This window comes from Ambystoma mexicanum, chromosome 3q (assembly GCF_040938575.1).
Source record: "Ambystoma mexicanum isolate Mex_15411 chromosome 3q, UKY_AmexF1_1, whole genome shotgun sequence".
Classification (NCBI taxonomy): domain Eukaryota; kingdom Metazoa; phylum Chordata; class Amphibia; order Caudata; family Ambystomatidae; genus Ambystoma; species Ambystoma mexicanum.
In genome coordinates this window covers 970,480,701-970,494,118 of record NC_090926.1, presented here as the reverse complement: position 1 = coordinate 970,494,118, position 13,418 = coordinate 970,480,701, and positions in this window count along the sequence as shown.

The window sequence follows — 13,418 nt, the reverse complement described above, 5'->3', positions numbered from 1 at the left end:
ACAGCCGGGCTTGGAGGAAGAACTGGAAAGGAGCCTCGCAATCCAAAGGCAAATGGACTTGCTGCATTAGGTGGAAGAGTCTGGCGGTGGCATGATCTCATTGAGGTGGACCGTGTGGTCAAAACAATGTGCCAATTCATCTGCTGCAGTGACTCTGTGGACTCACAACAATCAAAGAAGAATGTGTGTCGAACCCGTGGGAAGTCAAGTGTGACCTGAAAACTCAGGAAGAACTGGCAGGACTCCCTTGATGATGCACATAACAGGGGTTGCAGGAAAGCCGGGTGGGATCCAGGTAACCCAGAGAGACAAGTATTCCTTTGTAGTGATCTCCCTCATCACAGAAGTGATACCCAAAGAATCAGATTGAAGTATTCATCAGGAGTGATCTCCCTCTGCACAGTAGTGATTCCCAAAGAACCAAAAGTCAAGCATTCCTCAGGAATGATCTCTCTCATCACAGTAGTGATAAACAAAGAGCCAAAGTCAAGTATTCATTGGAAGTTATTTCCCTCATCATAGTACTGATATTCAGAGAACCAAGAGTCATATATTCAGAGGGAATTACCTCATCACAATAGCGATAACCAGGGACCCAATTGGAGGTGATCTCCCTCAAAGTGGTGTGATGATAAAATGTCGCAAAGTACCAAAGTGCCTCGGGATTGACCTCTCTTGTCACAGTGAGAACATTGTAACATATGAGAGACACCAGAAGGACAAAGGACTGTCTGAAAGGTATTTTTCCAGTAAAGTATTGACAACCAGGAGATTACTAACTAGATACTTGACATTGTTGTTTAAAAATCCATGGGAGGAACTAAAGAGACTTTTTAACACTTATGAAAAGAACCACCCTGAACCAGTTTACAGAACATTATAGATGGACTTGGAGAAGGGAGTCATTCTCCTGGTCTACATCTAGTGGGTAAATCAGACACTGCTGCAAGAGACTGATGTTGAGTCAACCTGAGACTGACATACTTCACCAGGAGAAGGGAGTCATTCTCCTGGTGGTTTAGTAAGAACTTTCATGAATGCTTTTTGGTTTACTTTCTTAGTAGCATGGATAGATAGTTGGCTTGGACAGAGGACGGTATCTAAGTTTCTTTTGACTTACATCCTGACTGACACCTGAGTTAGTCTAGGTTGAGGTTGTGAACCCCCCCATCCCCTCTGTCTAGAAGTCGGGAGAGATAGACTGCTTACTTCATTTAATGAAAGTCTATAGCCAAAATTATATGACCTTGTCAGCCTCCTTACACCATCATGCCACTCTAGCTATCTGTACATTGATATGTCTATATATCTATATTTAGAATAATCTAACTACATTAGATCTATCCTTTTTGTATGTCTATATCTGGCTATTGTCTTGGGAGGATAGCTCAGCGGCAACATGCTCGACTTGGAATCAAGACGACATGGAACAACACAGGTTCGATCCCCAGCTCCGTGCTTAGAAACCTCTGGGTATTAAGCGCATTATAAATAACCTATCATATCATATCATATCATATCTAGCTATAGCTAGATCTTTCTAATATCTAGCTTTCTCTATGTTTATATCTACCTATCCCTATTTAGAACTATCTGACTTCACTTAGATCTGTCTTCCTATATGTCTATCTGTGTCTATTTGTCTATCTATTCCTTCCTAACTGCATGATTATCTATCCACCTATCTAGAACTATCTTAGTTCTATTAATCTATGTCTGCCTATTTATATCTTCCTATCTGTCTGCCTATCTAGGTAACTATCTATCTAGATCTAGCTAAGATCTATAGGTCTGTCTATGTCTGTCTGTCTATCTATCTATCTATCTATCTGGGGCGATAGGATTTTTCAAGTGGCAATGCGCTCCTTTTGGAAACCAGACCGTGCAAGCAGCACAGTTCAATAAACGGTCCCAAACATGCCATCCTTTCTGCCTGATTATTGATCTATCTATCATTCTAGCTCTAGAACTATCTTAGATCTGTCCATTCTGCTTGTTAGTACAATTGTGTCTAAAATATTTCAGCCAAATCCGTCAGGCAAGTCCAAAGTTATTAGCAATTTAATTATTGGTATTTCCTATGAACATGATCCTCGCCTTAACTATACTATAATATATATACTTTCTACTTTCTCTGTTGTCCCTGTACTTTTCGTTTGGGCAGGCTGGACACCAGTATGTTCTGCACTACATGCACTCTCTTCCATGCCAACATAGCCGCCAGGCTTACTGCTTTGTGACAAAGTCTGATGTGAGAGTTGCGAAAGTGTTGTAGGACTACATGTTATGATATTTATGTTGTGAAATCCATTTCCCCTCACGTGATCAAGCGCTCAGTGGAGCGCGAAACGCGTTGTGTTGCAGGTCTTGCCCCACGGTGTCCTGCCCCTGTCTGTTTGTTGCACCCCTTTTGTTACACTATTAAAAACTCGTATCTACTGATGTGAGTCTTTTTGTCTTTTTTTATCCTGAAGACAGTTTTTGTCCCGCAGGAGTGCAGTTCTGTTTTCCTCCATATATATATATATATATATATATATATATATATATATATATATATATATATATATATATATATATATATGGGCAAAATTAAACATACTGACACACAGTCCAAAGCGCAGCAGCACTCAGGCAATTTTTTGGAAAAGGTAAAAAAGACAAAATCCAAGGTCTTGCTGCTGTACAGGAAGTCCTTTATTAAAGCATTGCTGTGGACAGAGGGGCAGCAAAAACACATAAAAAAAACAACGCTTTACACCCTACACCGGCTTTGTCGGTTTTGATTGCAAACAAGAGGACTGGTGTTTTGTAGATTTTGGTCCTATATCTCAGTTGTTGGTAGAAACCATTGCATTCGACAGAAAGATTTACATTTGGAGTCCAAACATGCCGCCATCTTAGGTGATCCACAGTCAATACATAGTGCTTTGTAAAAGGCACTCTGTTTTCCAATATACATACTTTTACTACAACAGTGACTTATATTTAAAATATTAAGAACCGTTGAAAATATTAAAATATTTAAAATGTGACAGTACGATAATGTACAGAACCAAGTTTGTCATTTTCATCTTTATCTCATCTTTTAGGTATTCCTCCACAGCAAAAGCCTATGCACAAGACCAGTGATTCTATAGGGAAATATATAGAATCACTTGAGGCATCTAATGAACATCTTTACAGAGTGAACAATTGAACTCAGTAGGGGTTCAGTTGCTCCACATAATCCATCCACACGAACTGACCGTCCTGGTGGGTACGTCATGCGTAAAGTTCCATTACTATGAGTGGCTCATATTCCATATTACCACGAGTGAGATTGGTTGTGACATGCAATGCGTTGTATGCGACTAAAATAGTCAACCTAGTATGTAGCCTTCTGTATTATTGGAACGTGTGCACCAAGTTTACCTTGATACATGGGCACATAGTATAACATGTGGAATATGATGTAAAACTCTGCAAGGTCAAAGACTGAAAGTAGATATAGGTACGATCAGTCCACATGAACAATCGACCCAAGTGGGTGTGTCTGTGCCTCCTATATTTTCTGCTGCGTACATATCGTATATATACTTTATTCTCTGATTGGTGTGCCAGTCGATATGTATGTATATATATATATATATATATATATATTTTTTTTTTTTTTTTCACTGCAAAAACTTTGACGTTATGGTCAGTGGTAAAAGTGAGCAGGAGTGGCTGGAAGCGGTGCTCCTCTACTTTTTTTAATTAAGGTTTACTGTTCCTATACTTTTATTTTAAAAAGTAACCGTTCCAGAATGGCTTCTTTTTAAAATAAATGTGTAGGAAGAAGTTGAAACTCGGACTTTGAGTGCACTACGCTTAACATTCTCTTAAACAGCACCTGAATGTTGTTGGGGTTTGTATTGTGTGTGGGAGGGGGTGTGGTGATGGGTTTTTGGGGAGTGGGTGCAGGCCAGCAGGGAACATAGTTCCACTACTTCTTTTCACACACTTCGACCACTGGTTATGGTTAAGTTGCACTAATACAAACCTCTGAAATTCAATGAAAAAACGTTGTTAAAGGGACATTATGGTTAAAAGTAAAACCGAGAAACCTAAGAAATGTACCAGTTATAGGAAGCTAAGCAACCATAACTTGCGCCACCACCATGCACTGCTAAGACTAACACCCAGGACATCAAAGATGACATCACAAATGTCATTGATGACATCATTGATAACATCACATGTGAAATTAATATTCATGAAAAGTTCCTACAAGCGGATGTGTTTATAATGTTGATAAAAAGATGTAAGGGGTTATCTGCAAACATATAATACAAGACTACAGGGGCCTTTTTTAGGCAGAAACTAAAAGAGGCTAGCAGAGAGATATTGTTCAATCCCAATTGGGAACCATGGGGAGGAAGAAGATGCCAGCGGCAACGCAGACTCTGATCCATTCAATGGAGAGCACATCCAACCAAACACAACCGAAAAGACTATCCCAGTTTTTAACCTCTCAGGGATCGAACTTTCGCTAACACAATACAAGCTCTTGGAGAAGGGCCTTTCATTTGTCCCCACTAATCGTACAGATTGGTTCACAACAGACATTGAAGTAAAACAATTCTTCAGAAAACTTTGTCTTAATCACTTGTTTTTAGATCAGGATGAACAGGATGATAGACAAGGCATAGGCCTCCGTGTCCTTCAACCTTTACTCTGGCGGATAACAAAGTGGCAAAGAACTGTTCGTGAAATGCGTACTTGGAGACCTTAATATACTCCGAGGCAATAACAGAAACATCAGAAACAACATATCCGGAGAGGGCGCTAGAGGGCCATCCAAGATGGCCGCTTAGGTCAGAGCTCCCTCGCAGCCCCGCATCAATCCTGGCTAATCCTACGGATCCGAGCGCCACTGCCACCCTGTTTCCCGGTACATGAACTCCTGAAGTCCCCGGCGACGCCGCCTCGAAGTTTCGAGCGAAATCGGAGCTCTCAACCCGAGACGCGGCCCGAGAGGCCCGGCGGCTGTGACTCGCGGGGTCGACCACTAGGCCCCGTGCTCCACGGGCTGAGCCTCCCCACTGCAGACTCTGACGCACCCCCCCCCGGGCCACCCAGGAGATGGGGGGCCAATATCCTGGAAAGGAGTCGACAGCGGCCAGAGAGAACCGGCGAGGGTCCCTGTTCGCCTCGTCCCCCCGCCAGAAGCCATCGCGGAGCGAGGGAGTCGGACGTGAGACACCCGCCGGGCGGAGACCAGGCGGCGTCGGCCAGAGGGGTCGGCCCGGAGCCCTAGCGGGTAAGGAGCGGTGACCGCCGTACCGACCAAGCGGCACCTCCCAACTTTCGGAAGACCTGAACCCCTCTGTCGCAAACCATCACACTGCCTATACTCCGAGCCCCCGGAACCAAGAGGAGCCGGCAGAAAACCACTGTAAACATCTCTCGTCAAGGGCCAGCGCAGCATTAAGACAGCCAACCCCCGGCTCACAGCGAACATCCCATATCAGCTTCCCACGGAACTCCTCCAGGAGGGCCGCGCTTTCAGTGCAACCCGGCGGCTGCCTCGATCTCACCACCGGCGGCCAAGATGGGAAAAAGCGACAAATCGCAGAGGAAGCTAAACTTTGAGAGCGGTCCGACCCCCAGAGCCCCCCACCAACCCGAGGACCAGGCGGCACCGTCGGAATGCCCCCACCAGGAGGGAACGACTGAAAACCCCTTTGAAATCAAAGAAATCCTCCTCGACCTAAAAGCAGGGATTGGCAGCCTGAGTAACAAAATGGGCGGCCTAGCGTCCAAAGTCGATCTGATGCAACACCGCATGGACTCCCAGGCCGAACGCCTAACCGAGGTGGAGCAGCGGGTGTCAAATCTCAACGACAGCTCGGAAACCCTTACAAACAGAGTACTACAGCTGGAATCACAAATGAAACTAACAGCCGCCAAGTGCGAGGACCTCGAAGGCCGGTCGAGGAGGAATAACCTCCGGATAGTCGGGGGGAGAGAACATCAAATGCAGGGGAAAATGGAAGACTTCGTGGAAACCTTATGCATTGCGTTGTTCGGCCGCAAGGCCCTTTCTCGCATATTCATAATCGAGAGAGCCCACAGGATTCCTGCAACAAGACCAGCACCAGGGGCCCCTCCGAGGCCCATAATAGCGAAGTTGCTGAACTACAGAGACCGTGATTCCCTTCTCCGGCTCGCCAGGGAGAAAGGCGATCTGAGTCATGATGGAGACAAAATCCATTTTTACCCCGATTTCTCCCCGGCAGTCCAAACACAAAGGAGAACATTTACAAGCATTAAACAGAGGCTCCGCAACAGTCAACTACCATATTCTATGCTCTACCCAGCACGCTTAAGAGTCCAGCACGAGGGAAGGGTCCACTTTTTCCAAACCCCAGAGGAGGCAGATCTGTTCCTCGACCGCCTGGGACTCCCGGATCAGAATCAAGCTCGCCCCAGACCGCAAAGGGATAGAATCCCCAGGAACCCTCCTTAAACGGGTGGATGCAGTGGAGCACGAGACCCGACACAGCTGAACTGAGTGGGCCGGATCAAATACAGCGGCATAAGTCGGGGCTGGGACACTTGGGAGGCCCCAGGCACCCCCAGCGCAGCTACCGTTAAGTTATCGTTAGCCTGAGTGGGGTCTGCCTGCCGAGGAGTGATTCCCGCACACCGGCATGGCGACTCCTAAGGCCGAGTTTGTTCTGGGTGGGGTAAGTTGGAACCTCCCGGTGAGCATGTTCGTGGTTGCCCACCCCTGGGAGATCTACGTTATGGGCCAGTTGGGGATTGCCCGAAGTTCGAGTATTGCAAAGTTGATAGAGAAATCCAGCGCCGCCAAGTCCTGTTCGTCCCGCAAGCTGCCTGCCCCCTACCAGACGTCGTCCTTTCCGTTGCACTGTGACCCCCGGCCGTTACACACAGACCCGGTCAGCGGTTCTCGCTCAACCAGAACGCCGATGCCCGTTGACCTGGACATGGGATCTGAAATAAATGCAAAGCCGCCCCGTTCAACGTCCTAACATGGAACATCAGAGGGGGTAACATCCCAGCTAAATCTAGGAAAATCCTACACTATCTCAGACGACATGAGGTAGACGTGGCAATGATTCAAGAGACACACTTCACACCGACGAGCGGCCGCCAGTGGGCCAAAAGCTGGGGCTGTCACAGATACTTCTCGTCTTACTCCACATACTCGAGGGGCGTTGCAATCCTTATACACAGGCGGCTCAGCTTCCGGCTGCTACACACTGCAAAAGACGAGGAAGGCAGAGCACTTCTGGTGAATGGCATCATCGCCGGTCAGAAAGTGACCTTCGTCAACTCATATGCCCCGAATGTGGATGGCCATAACAACTTCAGCTGGGTGATGACACAGCTCTCCGCGCTTGGCCCCACCACGGTCCCCGCGAGGGACAGATCATCATCTACTCATCAACCAATATCGAAAGCTGCTAATCAAATAATGGAAATCTGCAAGGCATTTGACCTACACGACACATGGCGAATCTTCAATGGCGAAAGGCGTGAATACACCTTTCACTCCACAGTCCACAACACAAGCTCCCGAATCGACTATTTTTTCACCTCAACCAACAGCACTCTGATATGTGGCCAGTGCCTCATCCACCCGAGAACACTCTCAGACCACTCACCAATCTTCCTCAAGCTTCAGCCAGCCAGCCCCACCCCGCCGCTACAACGCTGGCGCTTCAAGCAGGGATCATTACAGGACGAGGTTTTTGCCTCAGAATTAAGAGAAGAGATAGACGTGTTTCTACAAGCAAACCTGGGCTCAGTCCCTTCAGCAAGCATGATTTGGGAATCCTTTAAATGTTTTACCAGAGGTGTCTGCCTCGCCAAAGAAAACGGCATTCTCAAACTCATCAGGGGCGAGCTCGCAAACTGTGAAAAAAAACTAAAACAGCTCGAAACACAGAATGTGAACAAAGATGACCCTGTAGCTGCAGCGACATTGCGGACAGAATTGCAGAAATTCAACGACACGGCGGAGCGCGAGGCGAAATTCCTCCAACGCCCCAACCAAATCCGCCAATATGGCGAGGGCCAGAAACCAGGTGCCTTACTGGCAAATCTAATCAAAGCTGATAACAATCAGTTCCAAATCGAAGAGATCAGAACCAGCCAAGGGGTAGTGGTCCACACTGATGAGGAGATAGCGGAGGAATTCGGCTCATTCTACCAAGACCTTTACAGCACCAAGCTGCCGAAAGACTCGCACCTCCCCCTGGAATACCTGGAAGGCACTGAGCTCTACTGGGTCGAACATCACCTACGGGAACCTCTGAACGAGCTAATCTCACAAGAAGAGATCAAAGAAACCATAAAGGCACTACCGCCCTCCAAAGCTCCAGGCCCGGATGGTCTAACGGGAGAATTCTATAAGGCCTTTGCAGAACCCCTGGCTCCACTGCTGACAGCAGTGTATGAGGAAGCGCTTGAGCTTGGAACCTTACCTCCATCTTCCCGTGTGGCCAACGTCGTCCTTTTGCACAAATCAGGAAAGCCCCCAGACAATTGTGCATCTTATCGCCCGATTTCCCTGCTCAATCTGGACAATAAAATCCTTGCTAAGATTCTGGCGAATAGACTGATGCCCCTGATGCCCGCCCTAGTGCTAGCCGACCAAGCTGGTTTCATACCCGGCCGAAATACGACCTTCGGCATCCGGAGAATGTCTGGAATAATAGAGGCACTAGACCCCACGGACCAGGCAATAGCGGTCCTACTTGATGCAGAAAAAGCATTTGACTCCGTGGAGTGGCCGTTCATGTTCATGGTCCTCACCAGAATGGGGCTGGGAGCCCGCTTTATCAAACTGGTTTCTCTCCTGTACACCAACCCACAGGCTACCATCTTAGTGGGCAAAGCAAAATCTGCAGCAATAAACCTACAGCGCGGCACGAGGCAAGGATGCCCCCTGTCGGCGCTAATCTTCGCTCTGGTAATGGAGCCATTAGCTTCCAACCTGCGTGAACTTCGCCAACAAATGGGGCTCACTATCGGCCCACACAAACTTATTGTATCCCTATATGCCGACGACGTTGCACTATTTATAAGAGATCCTGAGGCCAACCTGAACCCGGTCATGCGGGAAGTCATCAAATTCGGGGCTTCCTCCGGACTGAAAATCAATCACTCAAAATCAGTAGTCTTCCCACTGACCAGGGACACGAGGCAATTCACAGACGACTTCGGACTTGAGTGGAAATCCTCGAGGGTACGATATCTTGGCATCCAACTATCACGGGACCCACTGGAGGTATTCCGAGACAACTATGAAGAGGTGTTAAAATCTCTACAAGACAAGATCGCACGCTGGAAGACACTCCCACTGACACTTTGGGCAGGACCTCTCTAGTCAAAATGGTAATGCTGCCAAAACTGCTATATCTCTTCAACAATATCCCGCTGTTACTGCCACAATCCTTGCTGAAAAAGCTGAAAACCCTGGTTCTGGATCTACTGTGGGCTGGGAAGCCAGCCAGAGTGGCATACGCAACGCTGACACTCCCAGTGTCTAGCGGTGGCCTGGCTCTACCAGACATGGAAAAATACTTCTGGGCAGCCCAAGCTCAGTACCTTAGCCACTGGTACGCAAAGCAGATGATTCGCCCCCATGTACAGGTCGAGAGGGCCCTGGCAACGCCCAACCTCTTGACCGCTGTGGTGTTGGGTCGGCTTCCCGTCCCCAATCGCACAATGAACGTAATGCTTACAACATACAAGGTTTGGAAGTCGCTGGCTAACAAACTGGGGATACAGTCAAGATACTCCCCCCTCTTGCCGGTCAAGTATATTCCTGGAATCCCCTTAACATCGGAGAGTGTGATTCACCAGTGGGTCGACAAACTGCAGATACGATCCCTCGGGGACCTATTCACAGAGGAGGGCTTTCTGACCCCTGAACAGGCCAAACAGAAAGGGGGTAACTCGGCCCTGGACGTGTTCCTCTACTTCCGGACCCGATACACTCTGCAGTCCCACCTGCCTGGGTTCCCGAGGCAACCACCGACTTGGCAACTACTTCATGATGTCATTCAAGCTCAGGGAGAGGGCAGGCTGGTGTCGCTAATCCACAAAGCGCTGACCACCGGATCACCCAACGTGAATGCAAGAGCGAAAACGAGATGGGAAAGGGCACTATCCACAAGCATATCGGAGGCCGACTGGAGTCACATTCTGAAGCAAACTCAGAAAATTTCACTTAACACCCGGCTCAAGCTTATTCATTTTCATTTCCTCCACCAAACCTACTATACGCCGGAAAAAGCTAACAAGCACCATCCCGAAGCCCAGGCAGAGTGCAGAAGATGCGGGACTCTATCAGCGAACTTTGTGCACCTCGCATGGGAATGCCCGGAGGTAGCCCCATTCTGGAACCGTGTGTTGGACACGACATCCGCAATTGTCGGTGAAACGATACAACCCCGATGCACAGCGGCGTTGTTGGGGATGACGAGGTTGTTGTCCACGCCGTCAAGGAAGCTGACCGGACTCCTACTAACACTAGCTCGCAGAAGAGTCACCATGGCGTGGGGCCGCGGCCCGCCACCATCGTACACTGCATGGCGGAAAGATGTGCTTTATTGCCAGGACACAGAAACTGATTTCATAAAATGCTTACCACTTCACGCTCGCCCGCCCGACATATGGGGCCCGCTAATATCCTTTCTAATAAGGGAGGCCGACACCACCTCCTCAGTGGATCCGTTGGTCACTGGGAACACACCCTGATGCAGTTTTAACTCAGACTCTTGGGATCTTTCACTGGTTCACCAGAGGGGCGAATTGACGCAAGAGCGGGACGATACGGGGATGCAGCGAGGGCGGAGGGGGGAGTCGCAGAGGGAGGCGGGGAAGTCGGGGCACTGGTTCAAGGCGTAAAGTTAAAGCCACCCTAATGTGGGTGTGTAGTTGTGTGTTGTGTCGAAAGACCAAAAATAAAGGTTTTAAAAAAAGAAACAACATATCCAATAGTGAAAGAAAGTCACTGGAAGAACTAACATCCGACCCAAGACTGGTGATAGAACTAGCAGACACGGGTGGTGGGATTGTGGTTTCTCCACAAGCCTAATACAATAGGATGGTCCTGGATTTACTGGAAGATGTTCATAGCTATCAACCTCTACGAATAGGTCCTTCCACAGAGATACAAGAAGAAATGTGTGAGACCACACAATATGGAGCAGATAGAGGTTAGATCACAAAGAAGAACTGGAGTACCTCAACAATTTCGATAGATGGATCCCATCATTCTATGCCCTTCCCAAAATTCCTAAGAATGCCACCGAACCACCGGGAAGGCCCATAGTTTCAGGTTGTGGCTCCTTATTAGAACCCCTCTGTAAATTCATAGACCTTTTTCTCCAACCCATTAGTCAGGGTACGACCACCTACCTGAAGGACACAACAGTCACAATTAGAATATTTGAAGGAGAAAGCTTTGACACAGACAATAGCTTACTTGTTACTATGGATATAAAATCCATTTATACCAACATACTACAGGAAGAAGCAATAGAGACAATATGAGACTTCCTTACCCACAATGCAACACAGCAAAGAGTCCCAGCAGGTTTCATCGTGGAACTGATGTCTATTGCACCAAGCAGAAACTTCTTTCAATTTTTGTGACAGTTTTACCTACAGATCAGGGTACGGTCAAGGGGGCAGTATTTGCACCTAGTTTAGCGACACTCTTCATGGCTAACTATCAGATGTCAATCAGTGCAAATCTCAGATAAAGAAGTGGTATATGTATATTGATGATGTTATCCTCATTTGCAAAGGGAGACTAGAATCCCTGAAATACTTGTTTACATATTCAATGACCTACACCCTACAATAGAATTTACCATGGAATATAACCATCAAGCCATCAGCTTTTTGGACCTGAATATCCAAGCGGAACTTGGACACTAGGCCTTTACTTTATACAAGAAAGCCAGGGATAGGAACACCACTCTGCACTTCTCCAGCGTCCATCCTAGATCTCTTAAAGAGAACTTGCCAGGCAGCCAGTTCCTCAGGCTTAGACGCAATTGCACTGCTATTAGTGATTACTTCCTTCATGCAAATAAACTGGCTAACAACTTTAGGGAAAGAGGATATCTTAAAAAATTGGTAACGCATGTTCTTAAAAGAGCAAGGTATACACCCAGAGAGAGTCTCCTTGAGCCTAAATGAAGAACTACCACACAAGACAGAATAACATGCGTCACCACATACAGTACACAATCCTTTGCTATAAAAAAAAGCTCTGATGAAATACTGGCCCATGATATCGACCTGCATACCCAATAATGAGAAACCACCTTTTGCTTTTAAACAGTCTAAGAACTTGAAAGACTAAGTAGTTCACTCAAAAACCAAACAGTCAATATCTAACACCAGCCACTGGGACCTACGCCCCATTATGGGCCATTTTCTGTGTGGCAACTGCCAAGCCTGTAAATTCATGAGGAACATTTTTTGAGAACAAGATATGAGAACTTTGTTTCTTGTTCAACTGCAAGACCAGCGATGTAGTTTACTGCATAGAAAGCCCATGTGGCCTTCGATATGTAGGGCAAACCACAAGACCTATACACATCAGTATTAATGAACATCGATCTAGAATCAGGTGCAGGACCCACACAGCACCCATGGGGCCTCATTTTATTGACTACAACATTCCCCGGACTACCTCAAATGGTGGGTGCTAGATGTTGTGAAAAACAGATCCAACCCACAAAGAACCCTTAACTATAAGGAAGCTAGATGGATCTATCGCCTGCAAACACTAGATAGGACTAAGAGCCTCAACCAAGATATGCCCATATACCATTAGATTCCAATATCCCTGACACGTAACTTTACCTCTACACCATTGTTGGGCAGGGTACATTCCCATTGAGGAACCCCCTTTTTGTATCCAGATGCAGGGTGCTACTCATTACAGCACCATTGCAGCTTCCATCTTTTATCCTGCCAGATTCCATCCACCTGACATGGAGGGCCTTCAGTCAACTGCACACCCCTGTCCATGGGACACCTATTTGCAGGGGGATGCATTCACATACCCTTTGCTCACTTGATGAACATATCCTTTTCCTCAACGTTGCCCCCAGACTGCCAGAGTGTCTATTGTCAATCATATAAAAAGCAACCTTTATAATTTCACTACCATATGACTATTTGTCCTCTCTTTATTTACTTTCCTCCCCGATTCATGATTTTGGCCGGCGGGCTGGGTCTAACAGACCATTGTGTGCACTGGATAGTGTAAAGGTAACCAACTGGGATCCTCATTCCTCTTTTTTTACATGCAATTCTGCTGACCTCCACAGTAAACATAAGGACGCTTCTGAGAGTCATAATCTTGCTGATGTACAACTCCATATGCTGCTCCC